The following is a 16,419-nucleotide window of genomic DNA, read 5'->3' as shown; positions in this document are numbered from 1 at the left end:
TAACAACGCTTGTCTATAAGTGGATGCAATGCTTGTCTATGAGTAGAATCAGCAGCAACTAACTACCCGGGAGGGTAAGTGGTTGGTCGCATTAAGCAATGTAAGTAAGTGTTCACTAGAGATAGGAATAATCTTACGTCAACCAGGTTTATACGATTACCTTGTCTTATGAGTGCATCATTCATCATTTAGGCATACTTGGGAGAGTAGTCTAAAAACCAAATCTAAGTCTCGGGAGAGTGGATTGGATCGCATAAGCAAGAATGGGGAACTTAGGAATAAACTCTATTTGCTACTACACAGCGCATGCACCCTTTAAGTAGGATATGGTGGTATGCGGTCATCTCGCTTATGTGTGAGAGCATGTGAGCGGGCATATGGAGGCTTAGAAGTAGGCTTCTCGACACTATCACATAATCATCGCATGCTTCTACATCAAGTGTGTATAGCATGATCACATAGCTTGCTGATAACGGGCAAAAATGCACGTTATCATAGTGCTAAGTTCTTAAACAATGTTGGCTTGCGTTGATAAAAAATGTTAAATTGCGTCCAAAAAGCATCATATTCATAATATTGTGGTATGCGTTCATTGCATTAGAATAGTTGATTTTCGTATTTTTTTGCAGAATATGCGATGACACAAGGCGGAAATTACGATCACAGAAAATCATTGGTTGAGTGCAGCATCACGCAAGGCTTTGCGATGATCGTGTTTGCAAACATTTGATCGACAAGGATTGTCGCAACTTGGTCGGCGCAACATGGTGGGCGCATCTGGGTGAAAGGCTAATTAATCACGATGGGACAGAAAGCTGATGATAGTCGAATCCGAATTAAGTTGACAGTCGATAATGATTACAAGTACATTAAGCTTTTCGGTGACAAATATTCGGCGCATCAGTCAGGAATTAAAGCCGTCCCATCTGTACAATCATGAAAGAGAAGCCGCCTTTCACCCTGGATGTTCTATAAATACCAAGGGCATCCTTCAGAAAATGGGTTAATCAGTTCACCAGCTTACGAATTTAAGAGCCCAGCTCATCTTTGTTCATAGTTTTCCTTTCGTTTTAAGGTGAAGCAAGAGAAGAGTGGTGACGCCGAGATCGCTCAGGGCAACTCGAGAGAGAACCTTGAGGCGTAGAAGCAGAGAGCGGGCTAACTCTCGCGAGAGTGAGATTATCTTTTGAACACGAGTAGAAAAACAGTGTAAAAGCCTGAGCAACAAGAGATTGCTACCAGGCCCTTTATTATATACTTGCATTGTTATTTTGTACTTCATCTTTATATTTATACAATGGAAGTTCTATTTCTACATCTGTTCACTCTCTTAACACGCATGAGTAACTAAACTAGTCGAATGGGTTGAGAAGAACTAAGCTAACATGACCTAGAAAGTTCATTGCTTGCGATTGTCTTGTTTTATGCTGTGCCAAATACCCTCTAGAGCTACTCGAGAGTCTAAAGAAAGAACCTAATAACTCGAGAGAGCTAGGTTAGAATCTGGACTCGAGAGAGCAAGATTCGAACCACATAAATAAGAGATAGGGACTTAGAGATAAGCTCTGTTTGTCAACCTGCATCGCATGCATCCTAGAGATGGGAATGATATTATATGGTCGCCTTATTTGTGTGTGTGTCATTTTGTCATTGCATAAATAAGAATAGAGACTTATGTGTAGGTCTTATAGACTTAGCGCATATATCGCATGCGTTCTACCCTTAGAAGCCATGGCATTCGCACTGAGAGGCGGTTTACTGTTGTATGCATGTTGCATGATCGCATAGCATGAATGCATCCTAGGAAGTGTTAGCCAAAACTTTTCTTAACCCGTTCACTGCATACTCATCGCATTTCCTGTTTAATCAACTCTTTTCAAACTCCACCGCATTTGTTTATTTTTCATTAATGCAAACAACAATCCCAACAATTTATTTATTTATCCGGTTACTGCAAATTTTTCATAAAAATTACCAACGTAACCTGTTTTCACAAGTCCCTGAGTTCGACCCTGGACTTACCAGGAAACTCAGTGGAATTTACACTTGGATTCCGCCGAGGAAATTTGAGTGCACAACAAAATTTCACCATCGCATATCATCCATAATTCACTTTATAAAATCAAGCATCACTTGTGATTGGGGTTGCCCTTGCGGTCAAGTTTAGTGTTGCAGTGAAGACATCCTCGCCTTTTCATCTATTTTTTCATGCATTTTACTACGCGTTAACAGTTGTCGTGTCTCTACCTCTTAGTCATTCTTCTACCGCTTAATCCGTTAGTTAGAAGTAGGAATAGTGCTTAGCCTTCAACCTCAAATTCTTTTATTCTTCGCTGCAAACACATCACTGCATAACATTTAGCTACAAGTCCCTAAGTTTGACCTTGGATCACCCGAGAAACTTGCATTCTCGTTATACTTGGCGAGAGCGCAAGAAAACTTGTGACAGGAATGCATGGTTATTGCATGTAAGATCAACGCATACATTCCATTCCAATGCATGACCACAGATGCATGAGAACCAATGCATAACCTAAGACATTCATCCTATAATAATTGCGACCCAAATTTACGTCGCCATTAACCCTTCACAGGCTGCTCGTAATAACGATTGGGTCGAATCTCTATTTTACCCCCGAAATTACCTCTTGTTCCTTATGTTTCACTAATCCCCTAATGAATAATTGATTTGTGATCCAATTAACAAATCGAATCCCTCTCAGGCCAATGAGAGGGTGAGGCCTCTTGTTCAAGACCCAGAATCAGCACTTGAAGGGAACAATCTCTCTACTAACCCCGGGTAGAAATGAATTTCCTCTTGCACCCTATGTTCCCAGCTATTCATCCAGTCTTATTGAGCTTATTGAGCAGAGGAAATTGGTCTACTATCACCGCTTGCAGATCAAAGGATAATCCCGAACAAACAAGAGTTCATAGTTAGCTCAGGATTAAGGTTAAGTTACCTAGGTCATCGCTTTGAAATAGTCAGTCTTAAACAGTAAACAATATTATAAAGTAAGAGTGACAGGTTTCGTGGTCCGATCTTGCATAAAAGTCATTTGCACAGGACACCCCTGCCTCATGTCTCAACATGCACGAATTAGGATCACTTCGTATGTAGCACTTTACAACTGTTTGTAACAACTACAGAGTAAGCCATATCCAATAGTGTTATCAGAATAAGGTACCTAACCTTATTTATATACTATAGATCATTTTGACTATTTACTCAAACCTGATCCACTTCTTTGTCTCCACATAAAGTTCAAGTACTCATATAATAGTCAAGGGACTTAGGTTTATTGGATTTCTAAAAAAACAATATATTCAACAACGAATTTATCGAGTTCTTAGAATAAATTCTAATGTTTACAAACCACGAGTTTTAGGACGTAAAACCCAACAAACTCCTACTTGGACTAAAACTCCAGTGGTAACTTATATATCCGATATATAAGACTAAGTTTCTGAGTTTTATAGAGAAATACAATAAACTAGGACATCCCATACCCATGGTTTTTACCATTTGGTATCTCATACCTGATATTTCTCCCACTTGTCCTAGGTTATTAAACTCTGGTATTTCTAGTCTTACTAGATGATTTTTAAAAACACTTTAGCCGAGAGAATCATTGTAAACATATTAGAATACAAATAGGTTTCTTATAGAGAATTCATCCATTTCTCAATAATGGCTAGGAAACACATTTTCCACCCACTACATTGAGGTACTCTCAACTCTTTGATTAAGATGGTGTGACCTACCTTAACAACTCTTGTTAACAGTCAGAGCAGAAATCTTAAATTCATTATACTTCGATCTTAGCCATTTAAATATCTGAATATTTGCTGATGGCTATTAATAATTTGATTCTTAACAGAAGTTGCTATGAGATAGAACAAACATATTTCTTGAAAAAACATTTCATTTATAACAAAAAAATATGTACAAAAGGTTCATTATAAGTTTTAACAAAAGCAGGTAATTTCCATCTTCATTAGCAACTTCTCCTACTGGATGAGCTGAGCAAAACGGTCTTCAGGATCTAAGCAGCCTGTTTGCCTTTATCTGCAAGATATTTAGGGCAATTTCTCTTCCAGTGCCTCAACTCGTTGCAGTGGAAACATTTCCCTTTCTCTGTAGCGATTTTCTTGCTCTTCAATCCAACTGGCCTTTTCCCTTTCCCTTTGTCTTTCTTCGCTGGAATACTCTTAATCTGCGAAGACGAGGCAACTTCAGGCTTAGAGAACATTCCTCTCTTTTTAACAGAAGCAACATTTACTTCTGGTACTGGTTCCAGACCCTTAGTTCTCAACATGGTCTGAAAAGCCAGCAGCTCATTAAGTAGAGTTATCAAGTTGTATTCAATTTTATTCATCAAGACATTGGTATAAAATTTGCTGAAAACTCTTCGGAAGAGATTCTAGAATAAAACCAACTTAACTTTTCTCATCCATCATAGCACTGTTCACTTCAGCCACATTAAAATGGACCATCATGTCTAGGATATGTTCATGAACATTAGTCCCCCCTTTAATGCAACTATTGTAAACATATTTGAGATAGGAATGGGAGGACATTCCTCCGTTAAGACAAATCTTAAATCGTCTATCATGAGTATTGTATTGAAATTCGATTTCCAGTATACACAATTATCCCCAATCAGTTTGTCTGAAGCCAATTGTACAATAGAACTCGTCATTATGAAAATATAAACAAATTTTATAAGTAAATTGCTTTTAAATCCAATCAAGTTTTAGCAAAGTGATAATGTACCCATAATCATTATTTTTGCAACGATACTTAAGTGATTTAGAACAAATGCTACCGTGGGGCAGTCAAGAATTCCTTCACAAAAGCAAGACAGTTCTTGACCAAATACTATCTCCAGAATAACTTATATTCCGATAGTCATTTAGTTATCGTTTTCGGTTAAGATTATTACTAACACTTAGTAAGTCTTGTAAGTGTAGACCCGCCATTTTCAGATCTTACAGAACGGTATGAGTATGCCTCTGAAATAGAAGACAATACCCAAGATGGAACTATAAGACCCTATTCATTTTACTGAATCCTGGGTTGTTCCGAATCTTATGTTACAACCCTCCATAGGGATCGCCGCGGTTAACGATTAGCTAGTGCCACATGAAAAACGACAGCAGGCATAACATAAGAATCTCACGATTCAAACTAATGGAGGAGACCGTAGGAAAATGTTGACACATTTCCTTCACCCATTTACTATGAACAACTTCCCCCATTCACCTTGTTATTGACCCATACAAACACTTTCCGTATAGAGCAGTCGAGGTAAGATCGACAAGAAGTCGAGCATGGATCTCACGGTGTGAACTCTTGAGGACATGAGAGCTAATAACTTTTATTCTCCCACTGAAGTGTTCTAAATTTTTGGGTATTTTACTTAGGCAAGACGACTAATTTCATACAACCTAAGTCTAAGTAGTTTATCCAAATATAACTCTGATAATTGGATTTAGCCTACAATGTCTAGGTGATAAACTATTTTATTACCTCACATTTCTCACGAATGCTCATAAAATCGGTTATCAACGCTCAATTATTCGGCTATAATCCCCATGTAGGAGGTGTTTCGTAGACCGTTAACTTAAATACCCCCAGGCTTTGACAGGATTATATACCGGTTGAGTTTATGACCATAGTTTTACAAGTTTAACGACCTATTTTAACTATTAAACTAAGTGGTTAACCTAAGTGAGCATGCAACTGTTCTTTGGTATGAATTTTAAACGTCTAACCAAAGTTTATAACGGCTTACAAAATTTAGACATGCTTAACATCCACAACATTCAACAAAGGTATTCAATATCTAATATAACTATTATACTAAACATAACCCTAACATGCATACTATATATCATAACATTTTACAACATACTGTCAATGCATGTAACATGCTTCCTATGGTAGGGTTTTAAATCTACATGGCATACTGTACGCATATACATGTATTTATTTAATTATCACATGCATCTCATGCATAAACAGTTAAATACTAACTGTTATAGTTTTCGTTTTGGCATAAACAAGCAAACAGATAGCTAACTATTACAAACAACTTCATACTGTTGATTGATTATATCCAATGGATACAGAAATATATTTGTAGTGCAAAGAGTGCAGTTGTCGGTCTTTAGTAGAGTGTTTGACAGTTAACGGATAGTTAATAATGTAATTAAAGAGTTTAATTAATTATTCATGTACCGTTGGAGATTCAAGTTACAGGTCCATGAGGTCCCCTTGGTAGCTCAAAAGGATTTAGTTGAGAATCAGTTTTTGGGTTAATTTGAATTATTCAAATTAATAGAGAGATTTAATTATATGTGATATAATTAAATTGTTTCAATTATATATAATATAATTGTCATAATGTATTTGATACATTATAGCTTAATGGGAGGAAATAAATATTTGAATGAGATTCAAATATATTTTCTATGAGTTGGATTCATAGTTGTTAAATTTAATATAAATATGATTTATATTAAATGCCATAAAATAGAGAAAATAACCTATAGTTTATATTGTATGTGATACAATATTAAAATGATGGGTTATATGTTATATTTGATATATTATATAATTTAATATAAATATAATATAATAAGTTAGTTATCATATTTATTTATATTATATTATTATTTTTTGAATAATGAAGAAGGTGTAAGAGTTAAACAACATGCAATGGAAGTATCAAGGATCCATAAGCATTCTTATTCATTAATTTTGACAAAAACTAAAGCATGCTCTTCATAAAAAATGGGTTTTCAGAACATACTTTTGATGAACTGTCCAAGAAAACGTCTGTTCAGTTGTTGTCTTCACCTGATATCAACGTGAACCACCTCAAAGCCTTCCTTACTATGCTCTTGGAGCTTTAGACAGAGTTGTGGGACTCAAGAACAGTTTGTAGATATGAAGAAACAAGAAAAGCTCACAGCAGCAGATTGAAGAAGACAGTTTCTTCTTCACCAAAATTTTGCTCTCAAAATTCTGTATTCTCCTTCTTCTCCAACAACTCCAATCTTCTTTATATATTTAGATGAACATGCAAAGAGATGAAGCGCAGCTCATGCTTGGAGAATCAAGGTAGAGAAGATAATGGTTTGTGTGTGAGCATAAAGATGATGGTAATGGAGAAAATCCATTTTCCATTTTGTGCAACCATGCAAAACGAATTTCCATTTTCTTTTTAAAATACAAAATTACTTTTAAATCATTTTAATTCAAAAATTGATTTTCTTAAATTAATTTCATAAATTAATTAATTTAATATCAAATATTAAATTAATTTTTGCACAATAATCATCTTCATATATTTAATCATATTTAAATATTTATTCTCTTGTTCCGTTTAATTTGAATGTTTCAAATTAATTTCTCAAGCTACCCTAAAGCGTACTCATTTACGAGCTAGTAGGGGGACCTCGCGGACCTATAGATCATGGGCTCTAATGATCCAAGATTAATTGGCTAAACTCATTAGACCATCTAACCCCCATTTGTTAACTAACGGGTGATTCCACTAAAGCCCATAGTTGAACTCCCCTCACTGTAGATATATTATGTCCACTCGATATAACCATGATTAGTAAGTTAACCCTTCACAGGTTGCTCGTAATAACGGTTGGGTCGAATCTCTGTTTTACCCCCAAAATTACCTCTTGTTCCTTAAGTTCAACTGATCCCCTAATGAACAATTGATTTGTGATCCAATCAACAAATCGAATCCCTCTCAGGCCAATGAGAGGGTGAGACCTCTTGTTCAAGACCTATAATCAGTACTTGAAGGGAACAACCTCTCTACTAACCCTAATCGGGTAGGAGTGAATTCCCTCTTGCACCCTATGTTCCCAACTATTCATCCGGTCTTATCCCCAAAATGGTAAGCTTATTGAGCAGAGGCAATTGGTCTACTCTCACCGTTTGCAGATCAAAGGATAATCCCTAACAAACAGGAGTTCATAGTTAGTTCAGGATTAAGGTTAAGTTACCTAGGTCATCGCTTTGAAATAGTCAATCTTAAATAGTAAACAATGTTATAAAGTAAGAGTAACAGGTTTCGTGGTCCAATCTTGCATAAAACTCATTTGCACAGGACACCCCCACCTCATGTCTCAATATGAACGAATTAGGATCACTTCGTATGTAGCACTTTACAACTGTTTGAAACAACTACAGAGTAGGCCGCATCCAATAATGTTACCAAAATAAGGTACCCAACCTTATTAATATACTATAGATCATTTTGACTATTTACTCGAACCCGATCCACTTGTACGTCTCCACATAAAGTTTAAGTATTCATATAATAGTCAAGGGACTTGGGTTTATTGGATTTCTAAAAAAACAATATATTCAACAACAACTTTATCGAATTCTCAGAATAAGTTCTAATGTTTACAAACTACGAGTTTTAGGACATAAAACCCAATAGAAGGGAATTACAACCCTCTTCCCCTTCTTTTCTCTCCACCCACTTTAGTGGAGGTGGTTATTCATTTTGGCAAAAAGAGAATAAAAGAAAAAACAAATTTTCTTCTTTTTCAACATTGATGTTATTGAACGATTAAGATTTTTACAGAAGTGTTCTGTCTTTTGTGTTTTGTGTGAAAGATTTCTTAATCTTCTTTTTCGTTCACCAAATCTTATCCCTCCTAACCAAAATATTCAGAACCCACCACTCCTGGGTTCTCACTCCGAGAATACCAATGTCTTCTTTGTGGTTGTGTCTGGGTTTTGGTTCGAGAAAATCTTGAAGAAGGACTTCAAGAAGTTGATGATTCCATTTGAGGGAGGATTCGTGAAGAAAAAGGTCTTCAAAGGTGAAATTCTTGAAACTCTTTTTCTTATTTAGCATGTTGAAATTTATTTTAAATGCATATCTGTTGTATGTTTACTATAAACTTTGTATTCGATTATTAATGGAATTTGGTTGATCCGCTTCCAGTTAAGGTTCTTCTCACACGAGTTCCTTCATTTTTCACAACTATGGTGCATCTCACAGTACACATAGTTAGGGAAGTCAAACTTTGTGGGCCTATATATCTACGATTGATGTATCCCTTTGAAAGATTCATGAAAGTCATTAAAACTTCGTGAGAAGTAGATATCATCCAGATGGTTGTATTGCTGAAAGTTATATAGTAGAAGAAACCATTGAATTTTGTTCTGATTTCCTGTTTGGAGTAGATCCTATTGCGATTGGCACTCATAATTCACAAAACTGTCTAGACAATTCAAATATTGGTAGACCATCTTCAAAGGAGTTTTTTTCAAACCTAAATAAGAAGTTTTATATCAAGCTCATTGGTATGTTTTGGAAAATACAATTGATGTGCAACCATATTTAGAGTAAGTTTTTTCAATGATTTTGGTTTTATTTTTTAGTTTAGTTTTATGATATAAATCTAACTATACAATGTTTCAATGTTCACTTCAAAGAAAACACATGATGGTTTTGCAATTGTAACATCGAAATAAGTCCAAAAATCAGAAATGGATTTAAGAGGAACATAATCAGACTTTTATATCTTGGCTACGAGAAGAGGTAAAATGTTCAACATATTATTTTACATACACTTTTTAATGTTGGATTTGGAATGGAAATTCTAACGGTAGGTTGCAACTGAGCTTGAAATAGGAACTATTTGAAGTTTCAAATAACTTGAGGTGGATTGCTCATAGTCCTCATCCTTTTGTGATTACGTATGGCAGTAACGTAATTAATGGATGTCGCTATCACACATAATCTTGCGATAAGGATCAAAGTGTACAAAATAGTGGAGTTAGTTTAGTTGCAAAAATGATGCAAGGAGTTCAAAAGATAAAAATCCCATCATTGGAGATATGTCTTTTTATGGAGTGATACAAGAGATATGGGAACTAAATTATCATACGTTTAATGTTGTTGTGTTTAGATGTGATTAGGTTGAGAACAATAGTGGTATCAAAATTGATGAGCTTGGTTTTGTCTTAGTTGATTTAAATAGAATAGGTCACAAGTCTGATTCTTTTACACTAGTAACCCAAGCAAGACAAGTATTTTATATTGAGGATCCAAGTAATGTTAGATGGTCAATTGTGCTTACCCCACCAAAAAGGGACTTTGAACATAGATATAATGACGACGAACTTGGAGATACAATATTACACTGTCAAGGAATACCCAATGATATGTCGAATGTTGATATACATAATGACTTGGATGAGAACATGTGAACATATGTACAATGGAATTGTGAAGGCACATGGATACCTACATAACATTTTATGGGTAGGTTATATATTATGTAATATAATAATTATTTTTTAATTTATAATTTTTATCAATCACATTTGATTTTTTATTTGCTTAACAATGCTAATTGTTTCTTAAATTTGATTGCAATTTTTTATTTATACACCAGATGGAGCATAATACAGAGGGTGACGAAGATTTAGAGCTTGGTGACAAAGAAATAGTAGTTGTTAGGTCAAATGAAACGACCAATCAAATGAAGAGAGAATGGGGAGCTACTATTATGTTTGATGTAACACGTATTAGAAGTGTAGGAGAAAAGAAGTTTGTGGAATACAATGAAGATGGCGTACCCATTGGTGAAAATGGAGCTAAGCTAAAGTCTTTCGTTGGGTCCTCTATGCATTATCTCTTTCGTTGGGTCCTCTATGCATTATCATGTACCTATTATATATTGATGACGGGAAATCAGAAGTCAATTTTACTCGACAACTTAAAATCCCTTGGACGCGGTATGCGATGCATGTTCCTAAGATATGCGTTGATAGTCATGCGTCGATGGTCATGCATTGGAATGAATATGTGTTAATAAATTATGCGATGACCATGCATCCTGTCACAAGTTTTCTTGCGTTCACGCCAAGTATAACATGAACACAAGTTTTCTCGGGTAATCTGAGGTCGAACACAGGGACTTGTAGCTATATGTATGCGGTAATGTGCAATGCGGCGGTTAAATAAAAGAATGTTGGAGGGGTTGCTAAGTTAATCCTACTCCTACTCCTATCTAACAGATAACGCAATGAGAATATGTATGAGAGGTAGAGGTACGACAAAACTTGACATGAAATAAATGAATAGGAAAATAGATAAAATGCGGAGATGCTTTCATTGCAACCCTTAAGAATGACTGCAAGGGCAACCTTAGTCAACGCAAGCCATGCGATCATGCAACACACATACAATAGCAAAACCACCTCTCGGTGCGAATGCTACAGCTTCTAATGCTAGAACACATGTGATATATGCGATAAGTCTATAGGACCTACACATAAGCCTCTATTCTTATTTATGCGATGACAAAATAACATACACACAAATAAGAAGACCACATAATATCATTCCTATTCCTAGGGTGCATGCGATGAAAGTTAACAAACGGAGCTTATCTTTGAGTTTCCTGTTCTTGTCTATGCGTTCCAATCCACTCTCTCGAGTCTTAGGTTTGGGTTTTAGACTACTCTCCCGAGTATGCCTAAATGATGAATGATGCGCTCATAGGACAAGGTAACCGCATGAACTTGGTTGACGCAAGATTATTCCTATCTCTAGTAAACAATGCATACATTGATTAATGCGACCAACCACTTATCCTCTCGGGCAGTTGATTGTTGCTAACTTTACTCATAGACAAGCAACGCGTTAGCCTATAGACAGGCATTGCAGCGGCTTCACACTAAGCAAATAAGATTACTCACACACTCGTGCAACGCATACCTCTCGGTGGGTTGCTACATGCTTCATATCCCTAATCCACATGACTAAGTATGCGATACCCAAGCAATCTCACTAAGTGTTGCAATGAAAGTAAAGATGCTAAGCAAAGAAGATGGAGATGGAGTTGAAGGAGACAGAGAGATGCATTGAAAAACAAATTGCATTAATTCCTTAATCACAAAATGTCATACAATACAATATAAGAAAAGAAAGAAAATGAAATGACCGGCTGGAATCAAGGACTTACTTTCAGCGGATGTGTGTCAAGGCTACCGGTGGTGCCATGGATGGGCGGTGGAGCTGACTCTCTCGAGATCTAGCTCCAGTCGTCACTCGGAATAGATGAAGGAGGTCAAGAACTCTCAGCGTCTTCTCATGCATTTGTCTGGATCAAAAGGATCCGCCCTAGGTGAACCTCAGACAAAAACATTGGATAACTTGAATTTCTAGTCATCGGCTTTTATTTATAGAGCTTGAGTCGCCGACAACATTAATTAGACTGCTCTGAATCTGACATTTCGCGCGTTAGTCCTTGCTGAACCTCTGCCACTAACGGCTTGGTAGGTGAAATGTCAACAACATCTTTTGGTTTTTCTCGAGGTAGATGCGTTAATGCGTTCATTCCACCAACCTTGCGTTGATCCCATTAGTAAGCGTTGTCGCGTAGTCGCAATCATTCAATGACCGCATTCGCTTAATACCGCAACTCTACACGATGACTGCAATCACTAGGCGAGCGTAACTCCCATGTGATGGACGCATATGGCTGATTACCGCAACATCCATGCGTTGATCGACGCGTTCGACCTTGCGATGGAGTGTTTCTCTGCATGTGGTCGTCTATGCGATGGTCCGTTTCCACGTTTGCGTCCATTGTCCTGTTTTAGCTATAAAAATAAAAGATTGAATGCATAATAACGTAAAATAACGGGTTAGCTGAGGTTCAACATGTTGATCGACGTAAGCTCATTTTCTCGTGAATTCCTATCATGATTGTCGCATATTCTGCCTAACAACCTTCATAATTCTAAGTAAAAGGCCTAAGATGACATGCATTTCTGCATGTCATCATATATACAACTTGGAAACATGTGCTTACTGAGTTGAAAGATAGGATATATAGTACAATTGAGGTATATATATTCAACTTTTTATCTTGATAATATTGTAGATGTATATGTAATGTTTTCATTAACTTTTCAACTTTTAGTGCATAAGGATTACTTCATTCTTATTTACTGGTTTTTTCTCTGTAGTGTCCTCTATAAGTTGGGAGCATCGAATGTGGATACTACATCATGAGGTATATGAGGGATATTGTGACCAAAAGAAGCATTGTCATCTCATATTTGGTATGTTATCGTTATTTTGACATTTCAAATAGCATAGGAAAAAATAGAATCCATTATAATATTTGGCTTTTATGTTTATAGATTGATACAAGGAAACCGTACTCACAAATCGAGTTAGATGAGGTGTGAATAGAGTTGGCTGAATTTTTAGGTTGCTACATGTGATCGTGGTTGGTCATTTTGGATGTGTTGTTCCGGCTGATCAATTTATGGATTTACTTCATATCCATATAGGTGTAAATATCTTTTAGTATTGTTTAAATATGCCCGGGGGAGGGGGAGGGGGGGTAGAGAGAGAGGAGGGGATAGTTTTGGATTGGTACATGTGTGGGTAGATGGATAGTTTTGTTGATAGAAATTTTGGAAATGTATTTTTTGAAACTGTTTATATTGGGTTGACTGTTAGAATTGTGTTCCTTATATTGTTTTGGAAGTGTCCATATGGGTTGACTGTAAGAATTATGTTCCTTAAGTTGTATTATTGACAACATTGTAGATTTTTCTAAAAAAATCACAAGTAAATTTCTTGATGTTTTTTAAATGTCAAGTTCACAAAATTTCTTGACGTTTTTTCCTTGTTAAAAATGTCCATATTCTTGACATTTCAAAAATGTCAAGTGTCTGTGTTTCTTGACGTTTTTAAAATGTCAAGTTCATAAAATTTCTTGACGTTTTTTCTTTGTCAAGAATGTTCATATTCTTGACATTTCAAACATGTCTAGTGTCTGTGTTTCTTGACTTTTTTAAATGTCAAGTGTCACTTTTCTTGACGTTTTTAAAACGTCAAGAAAATCGACATTCCTAACACTGGCTTCATTGACGTTTTTAAAAAGTCAAGAAAAGTCATTTTTTATATTTAAAAAAGGTCAAGAAACAATATTTTTGCAGTAGCATTTTGAGCATGATTGTTATTTATGCAATCGATTTAATTATTATTGTGCTCAGTGGGCTTCAATAGGTTGAAGTTATGTTTGATTTGGGCTAATAGAGGTTAAGTAATAATAATAATAATAATAAATTTAGATGTAGTCAAACTTAGGGTTTGACTTTAAAATGAAAAAATAATAATAAAACCAACATAATTTTTCTTCTTTTTCTGTTAGTGTCGCCAGACCCCCTCCCCCATTCCTCTTCTTTGTCTTCTTCACCAAGTCAGTACGCGCGCCAGTCACTTGCTCCGGTGAGGATCAACGACGATCAATGCCAATTGATGCACCGTTGTCGTCTGGTGAACATCGCCATTTGTACACCTCTGGTTGTCGATGAGTTGGGCAAATTTTTTCACTCTCTCTCTCCTTCCCCTATTCTCTCTCTCCTTATTCCTCACCTATGAACGGAGTCGCCGTCTGTCGTTGGTGCCGCACGCTGCCGTCGCCATCGTCGTTGGGAGTCTGAACTGAAGCGTTTGCCACTGGTAAAATGTTGTGGGTGTTTGTTTCTCTATCCTCGTTTTCTTTCTCTTAAGGTATTTCCTCGCGCAATCATGTGCCCACGTCGAAGCTGTCGCTCAAATGCTCCGCCTCGTTGCGGATCTTTACAATTTCTGTCCGCGTTGTCGCCGTGGGTCGCTGGAGCCGTCGACCAGCACCATCTAGAGGTGTTTTCGTGACGTTTGGTGGGTATCCTTGATTTAACTTGAGTTTTCTTATTATGGGGTTGCTTCAAATAATTTCCCATGTTATTTCAAGGTTAGATTCAGAGTTTGGCGGGAATTTTAGATGTTGACCAGCGAGTTCGAAGGTGTTTGGCGATGTTCGATTTACTTTTAATATGTGGAAATTAGGAGCATTGGAACAAGGAACCTTTATGTAAGTGTGTTGGGCGTTCCAAGGGTAATTGTTTAGTTTGAATTTAATTGTTATCATGAGACTTTAGGTGGTTGTTGATGTCTAAGTTTGGAATTTTGATCTTTGTGTTTGGAGGATCGAAGCGTGAGTTCCGTGGGGAAAAGGTGCTGAATCCGTTGGCTTTGGTTTCGATTCAAGGTAAGGGGTTCCCTAATGATGAATTTAAAGTGTTTTGTTATGCATTGCTCATAATTAATTTCAGATTTAGTGTCGATAGATTGATTACGGCAATATTTGTGTGTATACTGATTTTTGTTTGGAAGTGTGACGTGCACATTGATGATCAGGGTGGCGAGTCTGTGTAACGCGAATTTGCATGACATGAGCTTAGAGTTGTGGGATGTATATACCAATCTATGTGATAATAAGTCTGTGTGACTTTATGTCTATCTGACGAGCTCCGGTGAGTTATGGACATCAATTTGTATGATAAGTCTGTGTGACTCGTATCAGAACTCATGGCTAATTGATGTTGAAGTGTTGAGCATATTGACGACTTTTTGACGCGTGTCTCGACACCTAGACTTACGTTTTGTTTCTTGTGTGAACATCATATACATTTGGTCGACTGTGTGATGCGTTTGTATATGGTGGGTCATACATATCTGTCAACTGTGTGACATGTTTGTGTATGTTGGGTCCTATTAAGGGTCTCTTACTAAGTATTTTAATAATACTCACCCTTTCCATTTATTTCTTTTTCTCATGTAAAGGCTAGGGCATGCAAGGGAGTAGTCAGGTGGTTGTTGTATGAGTCGGTTGATTGAGTCATGCTTCTGCATTGTGATTTTTGTTTGGTCAAACGTTCAATTTTGAATTTTCTATTTTTTTTAATTGAATGTTTAAAGGATCTCGAGTGAACTAAATATATTTTTTTCTTTTTAGTTAAGAGTTTGTGATTCTTCTTGTTTTTAAATTCAAATTTAGTCAAAAATTTATGTTTTCTAAATTCTAAATATAATTTTCTTTGAAAGGCTATTAAAGTCTTGCCTTTAGGTTGTTTTAGAAAATTTTTTTACGATGAATTGAATTTTAGCCATTATGCTTATTTCAAGTTTAGCCAGAGAGCTTCTTGAATTTTATAATACATGTGTTGAGTTGTATGCTTAGGAACATTTAAGTGAGATTGATCATCCTATCTTGTGAAGTGTTTAAAGTTTGGGCTAGGAACCTATTCTTTGTCTCAAAATATTTGATCTTAAGACAATCCATGTCTAACTCAATCTGCTTGAGTTGATTTGAGATTTTTAGTAATTGAGAATTTAAGGATTTTCTCATTCCAAAAGAGTTTCTAATTCCCATTTGTTAGAATCTTTGTATCATTTGACCTTAAGTTCAAATATTAAGAGAGAAAGAACAAGTCCTTAGCTCAAGATTCGAAACTCCACAAGATAGGATGATCAATCCTACTTCAATGTTCTTGGCATGCAACTCGACACATGA

The 16,419-nt window shown here is 36.3% G+C and overlaps 1 long non-coding RNA gene across 1 annotated transcript; it reads left to right on the top strand.

Annotated features, from left to right (window-relative positions):
* Positions 1 to 14,250: 14,250 nt before the first annotated feature.
* On the top strand, positions 14,251 to 15,770 carry LOC120083765. Its single transcript, XR_005483541.1, has 3 exons — positions 14,251 to 14,744; positions 14,823 to 14,937; positions 15,052 to 15,770. It is a non-coding gene; the product is annotated as an uncharacterized LOC120083765 (long non-coding RNA).
* Positions 15,771 to 16,419: the final 649 nt, after the last annotated feature.

Source organism: Benincasa hispida, chromosome 8 (genome assembly GCF_009727055.1).
Source record: "Benincasa hispida cultivar B227 chromosome 8, ASM972705v1, whole genome shotgun sequence".
Classification (NCBI taxonomy): Eukaryota; Viridiplantae; Streptophyta; class Magnoliopsida; order Cucurbitales; family Cucurbitaceae; genus Benincasa; species Benincasa hispida.
This window is presented reverse-complemented; position numbering and strand designations above follow the sequence as displayed.